This window comes from Triturus cristatus, chromosome 3_2 (genome assembly GCF_964204655.1).
Source record: "Triturus cristatus chromosome 3_2, aTriCri1.1, whole genome shotgun sequence".
NCBI classification, from domain to species: Eukaryota; Metazoa; Chordata; class Amphibia; order Caudata; family Salamandridae; genus Triturus; species Triturus cristatus.
The window spans coordinates 996424025-996446130 of NC_140584.1; the positions used below are offsets into that span (position 1 = coordinate 996424025).

General features: G+C 43.7%; 1 long non-coding RNA gene across 1 annotated transcript in view; it reads left to right on the forward strand.

Moving 5' to 3' along the window:
- The window catches only part of LOC146858971 (uncharacterized), a 68276-nt gene that overhangs the window by 34939 nt on the left and 11231 nt on the right, over positions 1–22106 (forward strand). The gene's annotated exons all lie outside the window — the stretch shown is intronic.

The following is a 22106-nucleotide window of genomic DNA, read 5'->3' on the forward strand; positions in this document are numbered from 1 at the left end:
AGTGCTGCTCAAATTCGACTTTTATGCTAGGAGCACTGTGGAGGGAGGATCTGCAATATTTCTACACATTCAGAACCCCTAAAGTCTCCCCTAGTTGCACATGGGGTGGGGGTCCTGTAGAAATCAGTAGAATAAAATAATTTTTGTAAGCCCTAGTGCTGGAAAAATGGCACAAGTCATTTTTCCTATTGCAAATCCCCTGCTACATAGGTTAACATGGTAAGACGTTATTGAATAATAACTCTTCCACCTTAGGTAAATGGTAGGATTAAGGAAGGTATGAGCAGATGCAGGGGTGAGAGTCTAAATAAATTAGCCATCCTAGGGGTGTGTTTAGCCAGCGCTTACCTCCTTGCTGGAAAATCAGCCATTATTAATTTGGAAGATTTGATGCACTCTGGGACAAAATAATGCCACACTTACAGGATGTGGTCATATCTTTGAGGAGTTACCCTGCTCCCATTGGTCAGGAGTGACCTCCTGCCTGACCCAGAGAACTTGGAACGAGTATCTGAGAGGGGCAGAGTCCTCCAGATCTGCTGCTTGAAACTTACTGAAGCAAGAAGTGCCCTGTTGAGATGTTTTGCTGTGCAAAGATTTCTAAGGCCTGACATCTGAAGACTGCACCATCTGAAACTACAGCTCTGTGGATTATCTTGCTGAAAACGAACTAAAGAGTGGACTCCCTGAAAGCTACAGGTTAAAAGAGCTCATCTGGAACATCACCAACTAAATCTGCACCTTGGAGAACCACCAATGGATTTGTAAGGGTTTTGTACCAGTGGATTGTGGGAACTGATGTCCTCAACTTTCAAGGACCATCTCGGAGCTTCCAGACCCTTGGAGTGAGTTTGAGACACTTTGGGACCCCTTGGGGAACTTAAGGAAGAAGTTCAAGAAGTTTGGAGAACTTTTGAGCAACTTTGGAAAATAGCTCCATAGAGGGACCGACTCAACCTGGCCAACCAGGGCGCCTGTCTTCAACCGCGAGACGGCCAAGCCAAACAGGTTCATCCCGCTAAAAGCTCCATCGGTCCAACTTCCAGAGTTTGAGCGGGACTAGAAGAAATCTGAAGATGGCAAACCCTCACCGGCTCCGGCTACATGAAGAGCATTGAGAGACCCTGTGAGAAAAAGCTCCAGAAAAGTTTCTAAGTCCGCTCGTAGACCGGGAGCAACCACGAACGCCAAGCAGCCTGCCTTCCATGACGTGTCGGGGCTGGATTCCTGGGTTGCCCCACTGAAGCACTAAAGAAAAGGTTTCTAAGTCCGCTCCAGGGAAGTTGACCGGGAGCTCGTCGAAAGGCAATCCGGCGAACCCTCACCGAATCCGGACTGGCTGGGAGCTTCGAGGGACCTCAGGGAGAAAAGCTCCAGAAAAGTTTGTAAGTGTGAAGGTAGAAACTGAGACCGGGACCTGTCGCGAGCTGTAGCTGCCCAGGGCTCCATCGCGGTCGGCCTGAAACTTTGACTTTGACCCGATCTATTGCGAGCAGGTATTCCAATAGGGTGCTATAATCTTCTAAGTGCTATATTTTGCTAAATCTTTGAAAATACATATCTCCGGTTCCCTACATTACATTTTTGTCGTTTTTGTGTCATTTTAAAGATACAAATATTTCCTATTGTTATAAATTGATGTTGGATTATTATTATGTGTTGTGTCTTAATTATTCACTGTAATTGTGTTTTTAAATGCTTTACATACCTGTCTTTGAAGTTAAGCCTCCCTGCTCGCAGCCAAGCTACCAAGAGTTGAGCATAGGAACAATTTTCTAAGACCTGTGCTGAGTCCTACCATGTGTTAGTGGCCTTATTGCCAGTGGCAGACTCACATTTGCCCCAACCAATAACCCACTCTCCAACACATTTAAATTGGAGAAAAAAAATATTGAAAAGGTATATGTGTATGTGAGAATGTTATGAGAGAATATCAAATATTTTTGGGAAAATATTGGAACTATATGAGTTAATATATGAGTGGTTTCGTGAGTGGCTTTGTGTGTTTAATAACAGGTGAGTAAGATGCATTATGAGTGTATGAAAATGTGACATTATGTCTGATTTGCAGACTAGTTGTGTGAGAAGTTGGTTCACACTCGGTTGTATGACAGAGGCAGTCATGGCTAAACCATGCATGCCTCTACAGCACTCTCCCAACAACGACTGCGTCTGAACAACGCTTTACTTTACCACGCACCCCTTTACCACACAATTTCGTGGTAAAGGCATGACTGGTAAAGGGATGTGTGGTAAAAGTCACACACCGCAGCCCCCTTCACCCTAATAAACTACCACGGCCCCCCGAGTTCTAAAAATGACCCCAACCTTGAGCCATAAACACTACCCGACCGCCCGAGCTCTAAAATCTATCCAGACCTCCCCCTGAGCCCTAAACACTAGCCTGACCCAGCCTGCCCCCCTGAGTCCTAAACACTACCCCAACCCCGAGCTCTCAATACTACCCCAAACCCTGAGCCCTAAACACTTTCCCGAGCCCAAAAAAGTACCCCGAGCCTTAAAACTACCCTGCCTTCTGAGCCCTAAAAACTACTCAGACCCCAAGCCCTAAATACTACTCTGATTCCCCGAGCCCTAACCATTACCCTGACCCCCCCCAGCCCTAACAACTACCCTGACCCCCCTAAGCCCAAAAACCTACCCAACCCCCCGTTGAACCCTAAAAACAACCCCAACTCTTAAATATTACCCCCACCACTCAAAACCCAGCCCCAGCCCCACTTAGCAGGCCGCATCTGCCCCCGATCCTTCCTCTTCCTGTGCCCACCCATCCCAGCATCTAGACTGCACACTGCCTTAACCATGCATATGTGTGGTTAAGGCATATGCATGGTCACGGCAAGCATGGTTCTGCTTGCGGGGAAACGGCAGGCGTAGCTCAGCCTGAGTTATAAAGGTTGTTTCCCTATACAATATGTTGCTTTGATTTATTATGTTGTAGATATGCTGCTTATTATATGGTGTAATTGGTAGTAAAATAACTGCAGATTAAGAGTTAAACTTTTAGTTTGCAAAGCATTAGAAGACATGGAAATATTTACATGTGTATATATGATGTGCTGTTCTCAAGGAGTGTTTTTCTTTGAATTCTGGGTGTTACAGTTCTGTTACATTGCTTTTTCAGACAGCCACAGAATCACAAATACATTCAGTTACTTATCCAGAAACTACTGATGCATGCAGCAGATTCAAACATAGTTGTAGTCACGTCTATATTGCTCTCTTTTCCGTAACACAGGCACTGAGGTGTTTGTTTATAGCCATTTACATAGATATTTAGAGAGTCATAGAGATACTAAAATAGACAGTCACATACCGGCAAATTTAGTTACACGTCTCATGGCACTGCTACAGATGTATTTTCCAGATATATTGGCAAATACTGACACAACCTTCTCATTCATGTAGGGAATAATCTTTCTTCTTTGGATGATAGTTGGTAGTACTGGTCCTCTGATTGCACATTCACTTGTAGCTTGATTTGCCATGTGAAAGCTGTTTGTCAAGTCTTAAATCCAAATAGGAATTCGGAAAGAAGGGCATAAAGCAGCTGGCCCAAGTCCTTTTTTGATCTTTTTGCCCTCCCCTTCTTTCAAAACTCTCTTTTATGACAAGCATTACATTTGAAATAGGAGGCATAGACACGCTCATATCAGTACACAATCTTGGATAGAAGCCTAAGTGAGTTAAGAATCTGGAAAGAAGGTAATTCGCAGCTGGGCTAAACCACAACCCCCCAGATCGTTTTGCACTTTTCTCCTCTCCCCCTTCTCCGTTAGCACAAGCACTTTACTTGAAATAGAAGGCATGGACATGTTTACATCGCTGCTTATAACAAATTGTTGCACTATGGTATCATATCACTTGAGGGTCAAGACCACTAAAAAAATGTTTTATTGCAATTTTTATTTTGTGTATTTGAGTTATGTTGTTTATATAATGGTGGTAAGTTCCACCCTTTTTATGATTTTAACAAATCATATAGAAGTATTATTATTCCAAAAGTCTTAAATCCAAGTTTCAGTATGCACAAATCACATGTGAGAGATGCTGTAGGTGTGCTATAAAACATGGTGGTTTCTGCTTAAAACATGAGAGATATTGTTTGCATTTCACTAATTTACTTATGCGCCCTGTGCCAAGTACCATATAGAGTAAGCCATCCCTGTTATAAAAAACATAAAACCTCTGTTTCAGCTATTGAAACAGCTACAGTAGCACGTTTAGATTCAGTCATTCAGAAGAAACTATTAATACGTGCAGCAGACTCAAAGGTAGGTGCAGTCACACCTACATAGCTCTGTATTGCCTAACACAGGCACTGAAGTTTTTCTGCAGCCACTTACATACACATTTAGACACCCATATCATAGAGGCATTGTAGCAGGCAATTACATACCAGCACATTTACTTAAACATGCCATGACGCTGATAGAGGTATACTCCTACACTCTCTGAGATATGTAGGCAAGTTTTGACACAACCTTCTCAACCATGTACAGATATAGTCATTCAAACATGGGTGATAATAGTGCAAACCCTGTTTGTGCACTCTCACTGCAAAATTCACTTGGCAAGTTATAGGTCTTTTTCAAGTGTCAAATCTACTCACAAACATATGCACTCAATCACTGACCCACTCAGACACTCATGCAACCACTTAGATATCTACTCAAACAGTCAGAGACTCAATCAGACAGTGATGCACCCACTCACACACCCAGAGAGACACCAATATAAGTAGTCCGAGACCCACTGACACACACACACCGAATCACATAACCATTGAGACACTCACACACGCAGTCACACACCCACCCACATGCTTTTGCACTCACTCACTCACTCATTTTACAGGTTACAGGTAGTAAATAGAATTTTTAAAAACCTTCAAAATTCACTGAAAAAACTAAAGGTTACAGGGACGTTAAAGTTAGGAAATAGAATAAAAAATACCTTCAAAATTCATAGAAAAAAACATAGGGATGTCTTATTTAGGTTTGCATACCACTCGTACTAAAGCAGTGCATTTCATTGTAGAGAGTCATTTGAGATGTCATCAGTGATGTCACTGACCATGTCATGAGTCTTGTAATATGTGAGGTAATAAGCAGTGCATTGTGGGGGTGTAAGTTAGCTCAGGTAACTATAACTGCTGAATTTCACTGGTTTTGTACGAGTGAAATGTAAGCCTAAATATAACATACCTGTAGCCTTTGTTTTTTCAGTGAAAAAAAAAAAAAAAAAATATATATATATATATATATATATATATATATATATATATATAGAGAGAGAGAGAGAGAGAGAGATATGAAACTGAGATTTAGGTGGCGAGCAGCTCCTGTATAGAGCACACTATACCACCAGTTACAGTCTGCATCTGCTCACCTCAAATGTAGTAGCAGCTGGCATCAAAGGGGAGTTGAGGCAGGCGCGCGTGCTCAAATAGAATGAAAAAAATATTTTAAAAACTGTCGCGCGTACATAAACTTCAAACAAAAAAAAATATGGTTACCTTACTCCTGCTTCGGACCTCTTGTGAGCTGCATCTTAGCCACCAGGAAACTCCCTAGACCAATCCTGGCGCCACTCTCATAGCATAAGAGCAGTGCCCTGATTGAAGGGAGTGGCCTAACTCGGCGCTCCAAAGCACTCTGGAGGCCTGCACTTGCTCTAACCCAGCTGCCTTAAGACAACTGGGTCAGAGGTTTCAAAATGCGCTGGCCGTCGCAAGATGGCCGGCCAAAAGGACATGCGCACTTTAAAAAGTGCACACACAGACCACCCTCCACTGTCATTCAGCAGCGGCTCCACCCCCGTCCTGATGCTTGGTCCAGGACGATAGGATGAAAAATAAAATGGTAATGAATTACCATTTTATTTTTCAATGCGGGGCTTTGGTGGGATTTTTAAGTGGGGCAACGGTCGTCCGCTCAAACGGAGAACCAACTCATGCCCAAATGTGTGGTTTTCCAGCAAAAGATTTTAAGCATAGGATTAGCACAGTGGCATATATACAAAGTAAAACCTACAAGAACCCACAAGGACACCACAAAGGAACCTACTAGGTTCATCACAAGATACTGCAGTCAATCTATCCAAATACGTAGAATCCTCAAGAACAGATGGGACATCCTCAGACAGGATACTGTTCTGAGGACAGAAATAAGCATAGCACCATCTATCACATACAAGAGAAGTACATCCTTGAGAGACATAATTGTACATAGCCATCTCCAGCCCAAAAAAAGCAACTGGCTTAAGCAAGCCAAGGGCTTCCTGCAAATGCGGTAAATGCAAAGCCTGCAAAAACAGTAGTAACATTTCCAAGATCACTCTAGAGACAAGGAGAACTCACTGGAAAATTCCAAAACTGATAACATGCAGTACGGCAATTCGTAGTGTACGCCATCGTATGCCCCTGTGACCTCTGGTACATCGGATCAACAACCTTCCCAGTCAAAAAGCATATTTTAGAGCACTGGCGAGCGATTACCAATCGCGACCAAAGCGAGACACTTTTCTAAGGAACATGGGGCCGACTGGACCAAAGCCAGATTTTTTGGACTGGACACAGTCAACCTCAACCCAAGGGGAGGTAACCGCTTAGCAGCCCTGCGCACACTTGAGTCACGTTTCATCCTTCTAGAAGGCACCAAATTCCCAGATAGCCTTAAACAGGAAGAGGAATTGTATTCCCATCTGTAGATTTTAAACGTTCACATGTACCATTGGCTTGGTGGCCCACTCATACCCCACCTCTTCCTTTCTCCTTTTAGTTTTTAACCACCCATTTCTCTGTACCGAACCAGCAGACACAATGCAATTAAGACTCATGTCGTTGGTTAGTGGGAAGTCTCTTCTGATTGAGTATATTAACTTGCATGTATATACAAAAAGTATGTTGCTAATGTCATTATGTTTCTTTGATTTTTCCAGGTGAGTGTCACCTGTGAACCACACATTCGTGCTAGAAATATGCGTCATTGGCGGACCGTCCCCTCTTGCTCCAAGTCACTTTTCTGTGCATACCCTAGGTACTATACCTCCACTTTCACAAGTTACAAAGTGCTCACGAACAGCCCATGTATTTGATGTTAATTTGGTTCCACGTGGCCAATCCCTCTGCTACACACATTGCTCGTTAATACTTAGCAACCTCCATCACTATGGGAACTAGACCCAATACTCCATTAAAGAAACGCAATGTACCAACACAACATTTGCGACATCAAGCAACACCACTATGGTGTTGTCTCACTACACTGATTTTCCACAGACCTGCCACTTTTATGAATTTTCACTTTTGCAGAACTGAAGCACTGCACAGTAATTCAATAACTGTTGTGTCTGCCTTTTCTTTGGTTTTAAAATTATGATTTATGTGCCTTAATATTTATTTTCTTTATGTCGATGATTTTAAATGTGCGCATACCTTTAAAATGACATGCAATGGAGGTGGAGGTCATGTGACCAAGACCACGGATGTGGTCAAAACGCGTCGTCCTTTTCTGCTGTTTGAAAAATAAACCTACATGCAAATTGATCGTGTGGGCTCGAGCAAATCTTTGACCAGCCTTTGGAAATTTATATATATACACACACATATTTATAGATAGATAGATAGATAGATAGATAGATAGATAGATAGATAGATAGATAGATAGATATGTACACTTATATGTAGATATCTGTATAAATAGATATCTTACCCATTTGGTTGGGGAGGGGTTCCTGCAAGCACCCTACCCCCCACTGTGTGCAGCCTTCAGCCATGCACTGCATGTGGTTGAGTGCAGGGCCTGGCCTGCAGCCATGCCTTGCACCCAACTCACTGCAAACACCCTACCTCCCTCAGCCCATGGCCTTCAGGTGTGCACAGCATACAGTTGGTCTCACAGGGCCTTGTCGCACTCAAGACCCACTGACTTTGTCAGAGAGTCATTACACCAAAATAAAAAAGTAGGCCTGCTGGCTATATCCAGTGGTGAGCATAACAATGTATATAAAGCAGGTTAATAAATGAGTGTCTCCTGACACCCCAGCCCATGAATCGGGGATAGAGTCTCCTTGCTGGGCTTGACCAATTATAGCCACCAGGTCCGGTCCAATAGCCTCAAGAAATGTTTTATAGAACTCTAAGGGGATTAAATCTGGTCCTGCAGCTTTCGCGGCCGGGAGGCTCCCTAATGCTCCATATAGCTCATCCTGCGTCAGCTCTGTATCAAGTGCCTCTCTATCTTCAGAATCAATGGTGCGCTTTGAGATTCCCTGTAAGTATTCTTGATTTAATCTCTGTTCCCCTCGTTGTTCTTCCCTATAAAGATCTTCATAAAATTGGCGGAAAACTTCCCGGATGCCTAATGAGCCCTCTACTAGCTTCCCGCCACTATCGATAATATCCCTAATTTCCCCAGCCATTGTTTCTTGCCTGACTTGTACTGCCAGAGTGTGCCCCACCCTTTTGCCAAACTCGTGTTATTGTTCCCTTCTTGCAAGAAATGTTTCACCAGCCTTACTTGCGGCAAAATCCCCAATTTCTGCCTTTGCTATTGCCATCCTTAATAATATATTTTCGAGTGGTTTATTCACTCGTATCGCAGTAGCAAGCTCCTCCTCCGCATCCATCAATACCTTACATGAGGCTTTCATCCGTTGGCCCTCCCTCTTCTGCCGACCCAAACTATAACTCAGTGTCTCCCCCCCCCACCCCAGCTTTAAATGCATCCTAGACAATCCCAGGTCCAGCACTACCTCTATTGATCTCCTAGAACCCCTTGATCCATTCATTCATATAGGTCACATATTATAAGAGACCTCGCTCAAAGGTCCAGCCCTTCTCTTGTCTTTGCGCCCCTCCTCAGGTGAATATTAAGACTATGGGATTATGGTCCGAAATTATCCGGGGGTACTTTTCTATCCTACAACTTGATTTTACAGAATGAGACACGAAGAAGAAGTCTAATCTAGTAACGATCTTATGAGGTGTAGAGAAAAATGTGCAGCCGGGGTCAGTGGGATTTAGCTGAGCCCAGATGTCTACAAGTGCGTTGTTTTGAACCAGATTAGTAAGTGCCCCTTAAACTCTTTTCTTTCTACCCGAATAGCTACTTCCCCCTTCCCCCCAAAGAACCCCCAAGCCGTTAATGTTAAGATCCCCACAAATAATAACTGGGTAAGGCCAAGTTTCTAATTCAACATCCAGGAATTCTAAAACTTCGGGATCGTCCCCGGTAGAGCCATAGATAGAACACAGTGTAAACGTTTGCTCTTGCCACTTACATTCAGCCTACACCCAGCAACCCCATCTATCAGCTATTCTCCTTTTAAAGACAACATCATTTCGGCCAGATAGGATGGCAACCCCTCTTGTCCTCGTACCCTGTTTGGTGTTAATAATTAATTTAAAGCCCAACTGTTCCATAAGATTAGCCCTGCTATCCTCAATATGAGTTTCTTGGACGCATAATATGTCTACCCGCATAGTTTTAAAGATCACTGCCGCCCTTTGTCGTTTCGTCAGATCATTAAGGCCACATATATTAATAGTTACTATCCGAAGACTCATTGCTTAATATTAATCATCTTGCCCTGCGCGATCCACTTACATTCAGCCAACACCCAGAGACCCCATTTATCAGCTATTCTCCTTTTAAAGACAACATCATTTCAGCGAGATAGGTTGGCAACCCCTCGTGTCCTCGTACTCTGTTTGGTGTTAATAATTAATTTAAAGCCCAACTGTTCCATAAGATTAGCCCTGCTATCCTCAATACGAGATTCTTGGATGCATAATATGTCTACCCACATAGTTTTAAAGATCACTGCCGCCCTTTGTCGTTTCGTCAGATCATTAAGGCCACATATATTAATAGTTGCTATCCGAAGATTCATTGCTTAATATTAATCATCTTGCCCTGCGCGATCCTTACATTATCCTGTCTTTTGCCCTCTGAATTTAGCCCTTTGGCTTCAGCTCTTCCAACCTTCATTTTTAATTGCACCCTGTATTGATTTCTTGTATTCCCTACGTTCATCCTCAAGTAATATATTGTGCTGTGCAGTACCGTGACCTCCCTCCCACCCTGCCCCACTTGTCCCCCCCCCCCACACCCCCCCGATACCCCACACAGGCAAATAGGTCAGACATGACCTATGCGTGACCACTGTGGCTCCCATCTCGAGCTGCTGCCGGCTCCCCCCCTGAGCACCCAAACATCGAATAAACTCTGGTAAACACCCCCTGTGCCTCGCTTGTGTCTTATAATCCTAAGAAAGTGAGAAAATAGAAGAGCAGCAACATAGAAGGAAAAAAAGTACAAATCTATACATTTTATGGAGGTAGGAGGGCTCAACCCCTAATTATGCAGATAAGGAGGCGAACTGATCGTCCCCCGTGGTTGAGATAGAAATAAAAATATGAGCCATACACCCATACAGCATACAAAAGCCAGTTCCTACATGTAGCCTATATTTAAATCCTACCTCGGAAAGATAAGTTACACCCCCCCACTACCCCCTTTGTTCACTTCAACTCAGACAAGTACTCCTGTGCCTTAATCTCGGAAAAGAACATGCGCACCCTCCCTTTTACAATAACCTTAAGCCGAGCAGGGAATAGCAGATAGGCTTCACACCCAGGCCCTTGAAAAGGGGTTATCAGCTGTCGGAGCCTCCATCTCCTCTCAACAGTTGTATTGCAAAAATCAGGACGAGCAAAAAACGTATGGTCCTCATATGTTCTTTTTGCTTCTGGTCGTGCTCTATCCAGAATTGCCTGCCGAAGAAGGAAGTTGCCGATATACACAAGAACGGCTCTCGGGTGCTCTCCCATTATTACTTTTCCTTTGGTTAAAAGGAAAGCGATGCTCTCTCTGAACCTTGATGTCCCAGTTCCACTGTGCCAAGTCTGAAAATGCTCCCTTCAGAAGTTTAACTACGAAGGACATAATGTTCTCGCCTTCTGTTTTTTCCGCAATGACCAGCAGTCTTACATTATTCCTGCACTGGCGGTTCTCGAATTCCTCGAGTTTCCACATCGCATCATCGAACTGTCTCTCTTGTGTCTCCCTAAAGCTCTGTAGTTTTACCATTTCCTCTTCCAAAGTGACAGTTCTTTCTTCAACATGTGTGACCCTTTCAGCCATATCGGAGCACAGTTTATTAACCTTTCTAAGTGATCCCTGTAGTTTCTTAGTTGCTTGGTGTGCCCTCCGGCTTTCTGCTCTTGCCTCCCCCTGCATCTGTTTTATGGTAGAATACACTAAATCTAATAATGGTGAGGCAGGAGGGCGGAAGGAGCCTCAGAATGCCCAGTCTTCTCCGGTATGGCCAGTTCCCCTTCTTCTGTATATGTTTGAGTTGTTGCAGAGTAATCCCACTTGAGTTTCCTTGCAGTATCTTTCTTAGGGGGGCTAGTAATAGACTTAGACTTAGATCTCCGTTTCTGCGATAGGGTTCTCAAGCGTTGGGCCTTTTGGGTGGTTGTAAAGCCCCCAAAGGAATCATCAGATTCAGACTCAGACCCTAAAGATGTATTCACATCACTTGAGATATCTGTATCATCATTTACAGAATAAAATGTATCCCCCTCTGGAGACCGTAAGGCTATTGATTTTAAATCTGCGCCCCCCCTTTCCCCTCTAGCCTCAATCTGAGCAAGTTCGCCAAGTTCACCAAGTACCAACAGGCCGTTTTCCAATTTTTTTTCCATGCAAGCCTGGACCACTGAGCCATCAGAATCACCGCCCACTGTGCCGGTCGATTGCGCAGTTATTACCACTTCAATGTTTGGAGATACCCCCACATCCCCCACAGAGTTACTTTGATTCTCTAGTGGCATGCTCTGTGGTGTTGGTGGTACCTGCAATGTTTGTCCTGGTTGCACAGACGGTCCCAAAGCAGGCCCAGACCACACCCCCTCCTCCTCCAGTACCTCCCGCACTGATCCGGATCGTTGAACAGCTTCCTCCGGTGAGTAGAAACCTGAGGTGGTTGCCTCGTGCACACTGAGCTCTTCCAAGCACGTGTTACCCGCCAACGCCATCGTAGCCGCAAAAGCCTCTGCGACTGATGGCTGGCGCATCCCATTCTCATCACACGCTGCACGCTGCCCGGTCCGACCATCAGCTCCGCCCTCCCGAGGCTTTCCCGTCTTTGCTGCGTTGTCCTCGATCTCTGCCTTCCTCGGCGATTTTGTCCCGATCCCTTCAATGCCGCGCCAATCTCCTTCGGCGGGTCCTTTACACCCCGTCTTGTGCAGATCTGACTGTTTTCGGCACCATCAGACCACCACAGAATGGGCACCCTAAGTCTCGCCGTATCTCGAGATCCGTCGAGTGTATCCTCGCCCCTCGACTCGACCCTCGTCTCCGCAGCCAGGTGAGCAGCTGCTCTGTCAGGTAGGTGCTCAGCGGCATGCCTTGAGGGTTTTACCAGCTTAAGTCAGTCCATCAGGGGAGAGAGCTTAAGCAGCGGCTCCTGCAGAGGACAGTCAGCGGCCCAACTAAGCGCAACTTATGTGGGTTGTAAAGTTATAAAATTAGGCTGAGGCTTAAAGCCAGAGCCTGTTCCAAAATATCTGTGCGAAAGACTGAGGGCCTGATTTAGATCTTTGCAGATGGAGTCCCGCTGTGGCTTTTTCTGCGGTCTTACCGCACCCTGGCTTGGCAGTCCGCATGCCCTATTCAGATGTTAGCAAGTCCATAGAGGAAAGGATGCCGCGGTCCCTTTGTCTCAGCCAGGACATTTGACCACTTCCACAGTGGGCTAGGCAAAAGGGGCTGTCAAAGGGAAGACTGCCAGTTTCCCAGCTGGGTCAATCATGATGTGCCTTCCCACCAACGTGACTTTGGCAGTAAGTCCTCCACACCTGAGTTGGCGCAATGGAAAAGATATAAGGCAGAAACTCACCTTTTCTCACTTAAACACTTCCTGTTCCGCCATGGATCTGATCTTCCAAGTCCTGTCGCTGCTGCTTTATAATGAATACAACCAACACAATTGTGGATGCAATCAATCAGTAAGCTACACTCTTACCTGTTACCTATTGACTTGTCTGTGAACATATGCAGAGGACTCGTGCATTTATAAATCTCTCTTACAAGCAATAGCATATTAATGTGCAATGCATATGTATGTAATGTTGATGTTTAACACAATTTAAAGAAACACACCTGTATGATCACATTTCATGTATACATTTGGTGCAAGTTTCCTTCAAAAAAATGGACACAAAAATGGATAGCCAAATAAAAATCAAAAAGTCATCATACAGGTGTGTTAAATGAAATTCCTAAAAATCCCACGTTAAAAACATATGCAACACACATCATAGGGATACGTGCAATGTAACATGATGTAGAAATTGCACTAGAGAAGGTGTAACATTTACCTTAGTAATGGACTGTAAAATCAGTCACAAATTAGAAGTATTCAACATATACCTCCATGTAACATTTCCCCTTGTCTAGTGCATGTCCTGTACTGTATCCAATTTCAATAGTCACAAAATGTCATACTGATGAGTAATCAAGGTGGAACAATACATATTTGGCAACACATCCAAATAAAATTTGTTGCATAAATTAGTTAGTGTAAGTGGCCATTACTATGATGAAAGCCTGCACCTAAGTTCAACTGACCATCATATTCAATGTTAGACAGTGTATGCACTTAACAAAGTAAACATTGAAAAAATCAGCTGTATTACCTGCAATCATGGAAAAGAAAAATAAGGTCTTCACATTTTACTCAGAAACATAGCCAGTAATCAAACCATTGCTAAGCAAAATAATGCCAGGACTACTTTGTTCAAATCTAAAGTATGTATGTATGTATGTATGTATTCAATAAAACTAGATAAGGCTCTCAAAAGATTAAATAAGCCACATGGCAGTCCATAAAGCAAAACATCTGTACTGTTGTGCAGTGGCACAAAGCTTGCCTCCAAATACACTGCCAAAGGGAACCTCCTCAGAAAGTGGCATCTAGTGGGCAGACCAGGCACCTCCAAGATGTTACATGGGAGGAGTGCCCTTGGGTTTGGGAGGGTGGGGGTGTAGTTTTGCATTTGGCATGGGTGGACTGGGATGTCGAAGGGGTGGATTTGTATTTGGTAGGGGTGGCTTGGGATGTGAAAGGGGTGGGTTAGGGTATGGATTGGCAGTTGGAAGGGCTGGGTTGGGGTTTGGCAGGGTTTAGGGCAAGGGTAAAAGGGACATCTTCAATGGAAAAATGTGTAGGGTGTTCGGGGGTGAGTAGAGTTTGGGAGGTAGAGGGAATGGCAGAGACTTATGTGCATGTGTCTGTTGAGGGTGCAGGTGCTTGTTGGTCTGGTGTGTGTGTGTTTGGGTGAGTCTTGTGTCATAGGTGTCTGTTGCTTGGATGAGTGTGGGCATTTACGTTTTGTGGCTGTGAATACTGATGTGTGTGTGGGTGTGAATAGGTGTGCTGTGGAGGTGCTGGGCGTGGTTGTGGTATATGTAGGTGTGGTGGTAGCTGCAGTGTCTGGAGATGCTGAGTGTGGTGCACGTGGATGTGGTGGTGGGGTCTGCAGAAGTGCTGGTGGTGGGGGTGGTGCATGTGGGTGTGGTGGTGGCTGCTGTGTCTGTGAAGATGATGGTGGTGGGGTGGTGCATGTGGGTGTGGTGATGGCTGCTGTGTCTTTGAAGGTGCTGGTGGTGGGGTGGTGCATGTGGGTGTGGTGGTGGCTGCAGTGTCTGTGAAGGTGCTAGGTGTGGTGCATGTGGGTGTGGTGGTGGCTGTGGTGGTGGGGTGGTGTATGTCTGTTTGGATTTGCGCACATGTTTTTTGTGGTGTTTGTGTTTTTGTGTGGGTGTGCTGTTTGTGTCTGTTTGGGTGGGTGCATGCTAAGGTGGGGCACAAGGTTGGGATGGTTGGGAGGCTATGGTCAGTGTTGAGGCTAGACCTCGAAAAGACCTCTGTAGGCCAGACATATCACTGTGATACCATTTGTTGCAATTAGCAGCCAAGCCCCTGTATGGCATTCAGTAGTGCAGTCTGGCCTACAGAGATGTTCCTGAGTAGGTCAATAGCCTCCTCATTCAGGGTAGCTGGGGGGACACTGGCAGTGGGTGATGTGCCTGGAGTGAAGGAGATGCCATCCTTTTTAGGGAGGTGGGTTTGGCCAACTGGAGGGGGAGCAAGAGGGAGTGTGGGGATGGTACTGTGGGTGGCGGATAAGGTTGCAGGTATAACAGGAGCAATTGGGTCCGCCACCACTAGGGACTGCTCAGTAGAGGAGGCCACCAAAGTAGATGATGAGTCACTGGCCACCTCTGTTGCACTCCCCACACCCTCCATGCCACTGGAGGGTGAGGAGAGTGCAACCATGTCGGTGGCCAGCTGCTTCCCTGTCTACGTTGGCAAATTCTCAGTTGCCTGCCACGGATGATGATGAAATTACATATACAATAGTGTTATTGAATCTGTAAAAAAAGAACTGATCATGAACTTTGATCACAAAACAGTTCCCAGGTTTCCAGATTTCAGCTGCTTCAAGGCCCTCAAATGTTGACTCTACATTAGCATAGGCTCATGCATGTAGGCAACATTTTCAGAAAACATTTGGTCACAGTTAGGCCATTCCCCATGTTAGCTCCTATGTTCTCCAATACAAAAATTAGTTTGGCTCAAGATCCGCCATCCCCCCTGATTAGAAAACAAAAATAATCAAGCAACCACAAAAGTCATATACTACCAACAAAATGTTATTATACATTTCCTATGCTTGCTGTATCCAGTTTTTGATAGGAACCCATATCTGACAGCCCAAGACCCTCTTTCTTTGTCCTCTTACTTTATAAATTGCAGATTCTAAATGATAAATGGCCAAAAGCCTTGAACACCAATTAATAAATGTAGGGGGATTGGGGCTTATCCATTTGGAAGTGATGCATAAGCGAACCATATCCATTGCAGTGAACAGAAATGTAGTCGTAGATCTCGGCCTTGTATTTCCTTCCATGCCAAATCCTATACCCAAAATTACCAGATCCGCAGTGATAATTATCAGAGTCCCTAGAATAATAGTTTAAAAAAATTCAATCTTTTGAAGAAAAAAACCCAATCTGGGGCAGGAAAAGAACATATGAACAGAGTCTGCTGCTTGTAATCCACACCTGTTACATTTCCCCACCCTCTTTCCTGGAGTATAATAAAGTTCAAAAATGGGCAAAAAATGCTGGCTCCTGAGTCTTCCAGTTATTAAAATCTGATTCGCCAAGTCCAAAGAATCCTCTATGTTTACTTCAATATTTCCCAACTTATTTACCCACTTAATATTCCAAGTGCAAATATCATCAGGGAAAGCTTCCAGTAATTGTTGATAGATCTGTCCTATTGAAGATTTTCTTCCTATTATTTCAATCAGAGGTATATTTTCAAACCTTAACTCTGAACCATGCATACCTCTCCCTAGAAAGCTGCAAATCTATAGAAATTTAAAATAATCTTGTTTGGATAGACCAAATTTCCCCTGCAGATTTGTGAAGGAAAGGAGTTTGCCACCCTCAAATAAATTGCCCAAAAAAGAATCTCCCTTCGTCCCCCATCTAAATGTGGTATGATCCTGAAAGATTACTGGGAGGATGCCGGAGGCCGATAATGGAGTATAGACACTTATATTTGGGATCTTCATCTTTCGCCAAATTTGTTTCCAAACTAAATAAGGGGGTGCAATCCTTGTCGCTGTTTACCTACCGGAGGTCCTGCTGGTGATCCATTTGCTGCCCTGCCGCTCCTGGGGTGCCCACGCTGTTTGTCTCCTCTGTCGGCGCCAACGCTATCGCGCCCGTGACAGGGGGAGACTACAGCTCCCAGCCTACTTAGCGGCCACTTCCGCTTGTCTTCGCGCCCGGAGGCGCTGAAAAGGCAGAGGCTCCCTCCGCGCCGCGGGACGCGCGCGGGCGACGCCGGGCTAAGCCCGGGCAAAGGGCGGGCCGTTGTGAGGCCGTTAGGAGGCCGGAAGAGGTCGGGCCGGGCCACCCCCCTAAATCAAGGTTTTCTAAAACTGTTCGGTGCTACGATGATGACGTGAGTTGTATCAAGGCTTTATCCAGCTGAACATTCACTGAACCGGGGGTTGCTGTCCCGTTATAGTACTGTAACAACTTGCGATTGAAATGAGATAGGTATTTTTCTTTTAACATTTATGTGTTCTCCACTGGAGTGTAGAGGTACGATTTTTAAACTGTACTGATTTCTTACTACCAATACTAGAGACTAACACACTGGTATTGAAACTCAGAATGGCCACAAAGAACTCCACCTTGGACAATTATTTGGTCAAAATGGTGAGCAAGATAAATAATGACCGACGAAAATCACTGGGGAAGGATTCTACTCCGGACCTCACCACTTCTATAGATACTAATACTGAAAGTGATCTCACTATGCTGGATTTAACCAGCATTGACACTTCTCGTCATGAAACCGTAACTACCACTTCCTTAGATCACGAAGTATCTACTCAAGTACCGTTAGAGTTACCTAGTGAACCTGTGTCACCTCTTTCCCCCTTTAAGAGGCCTGTAAGAAAATGTAGGAAAACCCTAACTAAGTGGGGAAATGCTCACCCAAAGTTGAAGTTGGACCAAAGACATAGAAACACTGTGACTGCTACTGATAACACAGCTAGCAAGGGTGATGGGAGTGATAACCTTTTGGGTCATATTGCCAAGATTTTTGAGGATAAATTAGACCTCATAACTAAGCCTCTTATGGAAAAAAATGATTCTTTAACCATGGAGGTATCTAGTCTATTTGAAGCAAAATTAGATTTGGCGACCAAACCTCTTTTGGAAAAAATTGATTTCTTAGCTATGGAGGTATCTAGGTTGGGCGGTCTTTTAGAGAACAAGAGGAAAGATCAGACTGCAACAATTCCTGAATTAGAAATACATTCAACAGTCCAGGCACAATCAGCCATAATCAGAAGAAAAAGCCCATTCAAATCCTTAACCAGGGAGATATGTCATCCAGCTGGTTGTACCCCTCAATCAAATGTAGCTCCACCTAATAGTGAGAGGACCATTACTCCTGGATATAGACCAAATCACATTAACCTCCCGCCTGATTGTGAACCTTATGTTGTAGTCCTTTCAAATGTCCCTCCCCTAGACTCGACAATATCAAATCATCGGGAGGAATCCCACGATTCCCTCAAACGGAAATCAATTGCTTGGTTACATAAAAACTGTGGTTTTCCCCCACTCCTCTCTGATGACATTCTGTCTACTAGAAGGGTTTCCTGGATTGGTAGCGCAAGAAAAAGATGCAAGGGGGATTGCATAATTATCAATTTTAGATACCCCCAGCACGCTGCAACCGTCCTTCTAAGAGCAGCATCCCGGGATATAGGGGAGCTCGATGTGGGAGTGCATTCTCTGGGGTATTTCTATAGGCATTTGACCAGAGTACCACTATTACCTAACACTCGCAGACCCATGCTCAATAGCAAAGACATACACTTTACAATGCCAACTGAAAATAGATTCTCAGCTTTGAGTAGGTTAGATCAAAATGATTGACATTCAAATGAATCAAGCACAGACACACGAATAGACAATCCGATATGGGGTTCAGGCGTGAATGTTGAACAATTGGGTTCAAATCTTACAATACCAACATGCCCCGGTGTTACTGTGTTAGACAAGTTGAGAAATAAGATTCTATCTTCCTTCCCTACAACGAGGGAGGCTGCTAGTTCAGGGGTCACAGACAAGTATTATACAATGTCCTCGGAGGGAAAGGATGATAATGAAGTTGCTAATCAAGCTAATAAGGTAAATCCTTTAGTCATATCAGAGGTCAATACAGGGAATGAAATCATATTAGTAGGCCCACCCTCACCACACATAAAAGAGGATCCAAGTATCAGAATGTTATCTTGGAATATAGCTGGGTTAGCTAAGAATTTAATGGATGAGATATGGTCCTCATACATAGAGGATCATGATATCATACTCTTACAGGAGACATGGATGGTGGAAATTCCCCACAGGTTGGGTTATAAAACATTTTGTTCTAATGCAACACCATCCAATAGAGGTAGAGCATCAGGGGGATTGGTTATTTGGGTTAAAGTGTCTCTAGAAATAGAGGCTAGCCAGATATCAATTTCCCCTCCAGACCTACTTGGCATTAAAATTCTTACCAGAAGGAAAGAAATCATTTACTTAATAAATATATACAATAGACCATATCCATCCCATAAGGAATCTAAAACGATAGAAATCTTGGATTCCTTTTTAGATACACTGAGAGATAATGCAAAGGTAATAGTTGGCGGGGATTTTAATTGTAGATATGAGCCTGTTTCAGGTATGGAAAAAATATTTGATGAACAAGACGCCGTTAATGATATTTTGCCCCTACAATCAGTGGGCTCAGTTAATAACACTGTAGCTGTTTTTCAAATTTTGCAATTGACTGTGACGCATGACTTAAGGGCTTGTAACAGCCGTTTTTGTTCGGATAGACCAGCAGCTCCGACTTATTTCAAGGGATCTTACAGATCACACATAGACTTTATAATGGCATCCCGGAACGTATGGGAATTAATAGCAGATTTTGAGATAGATCAAAGGACAGAGAGTGATCATTTCCCTCTCCAACTACGGTTAGATCCCCACCCATTTATTACTAGACATGACGAAGAAATGTTACCAACACCATCTAGTGGGGAGCTACAAATATCTAACAATAGACGTGCGGTAAGATGGCCACATATTTTGGGGTCGGAAAAAACATTGGAAAAGATCTATAATGTCTTCTCTGAAATTATGGGAACACCCCAGCTGCCTATAGTGGGTACTCAGGGTGTTCTTGATTTACATTATAAGTTGTTGGATGTTTTAACTCCACTATTGAGTAAAACTTATAAACAAGACAGTAATAGGGAAGGGAACCCCCTGAAGATGGTGAATCCATGGTATAATCAAGACTGCCGCCAAGCTAAATTAAGGCTGATTCAGGCAGTAAAATCTGGTAATCGTCTAGATATAAAAAATGGAAGACTAATTTATAACAAAACCATGGACCAAGCAAAAAAATCCTGGGATGAAACTATTTGGGAGGAACTCTTAATTGCAACTAAGCAGTGTGACCAAAGTACGTTCTGGAATTTAATCGCCAAGGGGAATAAGAAGGGTAGATCATCTAAGGATATTTTCCTAGATGAAAATACATGGTGTGATATTTTACCAAGCTTTACGCCAATAAAAAGAATAGTTTGTCCCTTAAGGATCATGAGATAGACTTAGGAACGAGTAATGCTCCCTTACTCTTCAGTTTAGAAGAATCCATTCAGGCCTTGCAGGCCGTGAAAATGAGTTAAGCTCCTGGTCCTGATAAAATTCCCGGCGATTTACTAAAACATGATGTAGAAGTGTGGGGACCATATATAAACTTCCTGTGTAATTCAATTGCTGCTGGTACACCAATTCCTGATTCCTGGAAAGGGGCTGAAATAATAACAATTTTTTAAAAAGGAGACCGTTACGACCCTAGTAATTACCGCCCAATTAGTTTAATTGACATTTTACAAACATTTTTTGCCAGACATATTTTAAACAGGCTTTTAGATTGGACTGAAGAGACTAAAATACTGACTAAATATCAAGCTGGTTTTAGATCTAAAATTAGTACTATTGATCAAGTATTTAGGTTTATGTGCATCTGCTGGAAGTACATAAACCTAAGGAAGGGTAGTCTATATGTGGCGTTTGTGGATCTTAGGGCCGCCTTTGACCTTGTTCCGCGTAAATTGCTGTGGTCTACACTCAAGAACATGGCGGTCCCAGGGGAACTACTTAAAGAACTTATCAGGCTTCACACGGGGAATTTTGCCAAAATCAGATGGGGAAAGAATGGTGAAATCTCCAGGGCTATTCCCGTAGACCGTGGTGTGCGCCAAGGATGCGTGTTAGCCCCTACACTCTTTTCCCTATATGTTAATGATATACCAAGTTATCTGAGTAACTGCGTGCATGATTCCCCAAAACTAGGTGGTCAAGCGGTTACGGCATTATTATTTGCCAACGACACTATCCTTATCTCCCAAACACCGAGAGGCTTACAAAACTTGGTTGATACATTTCAAAAATATTGTGAGGGGAAGGGGTTAGAAATAAACCCTAGCAAAACCAAGTACATGTCCATAAACCCCAAAAAATCCCTTAGGAGCAATCTGTTCCTTGAAAATAAAAAACTGGAACAGGTAGGGAGTTTTACCTATTTGGGGATTTTGTTGGACAGTAACTTGTCCTGGAAAGGACAGATAGATAAAAGTTCCATATCCCTCAAACAAAATTCAATGCCTATTTTAAGAGTTCATGGAGCTAGCTACTCCAAGGCTATATCCCCGGCTCTAGAAGTATACAAAGCTAAGGCACAATCGGCTGCACTTTATGGTGCTGAGGTCTGGGGCTACTATTGTAACAATACTTTTGGAAAATTAGAAAATTACTTTGTGCGTAGCCTACTAAAGATACCAATGAGAACCCCTTTGGTTCCTGTATTTTTAGATATTAATCTAAAAAAAATAGACTACCAAGTAATCTTAAAACCATTGTTGTATTGGGTCAGACTATGGGTAACCCCGGAACTGAGTGTCTATAAAAGTGGTTTTGTCGAACTCTCGCAGATTGATGGCTATTTGAATACACCATGGGTAAAGTATGTTTCAAAGTGGTATGAAAGATTAGGGCTTGCACACCTATGGGATGCTCCACAGAATATGACATTGTCCTCTAGGAAGCTTGTAAAGGATACCTTTTGGTCGTACGTCAACGGTGAACTATTGTATAGCTCATCGTTTGGCAAACTGACCATGGAATTTCTGCTTTTCAAAGATACTCCTAGTTTAGAGCAATTTATGGATGAGATCTGTCCACCATTAGCAAAATCATTATACTTACAGTTTAGGTATGGTGTTTTACAGATTAACGCATATACATCATGCTGGGGGAAGGTAAAAGGCCCTGAATTGTGTACCCTCTGCTCTCTAGGGGCCAAAGAAGATGCTGCCCATTTACTCTTTTTCTGCCCGAAATACAAAA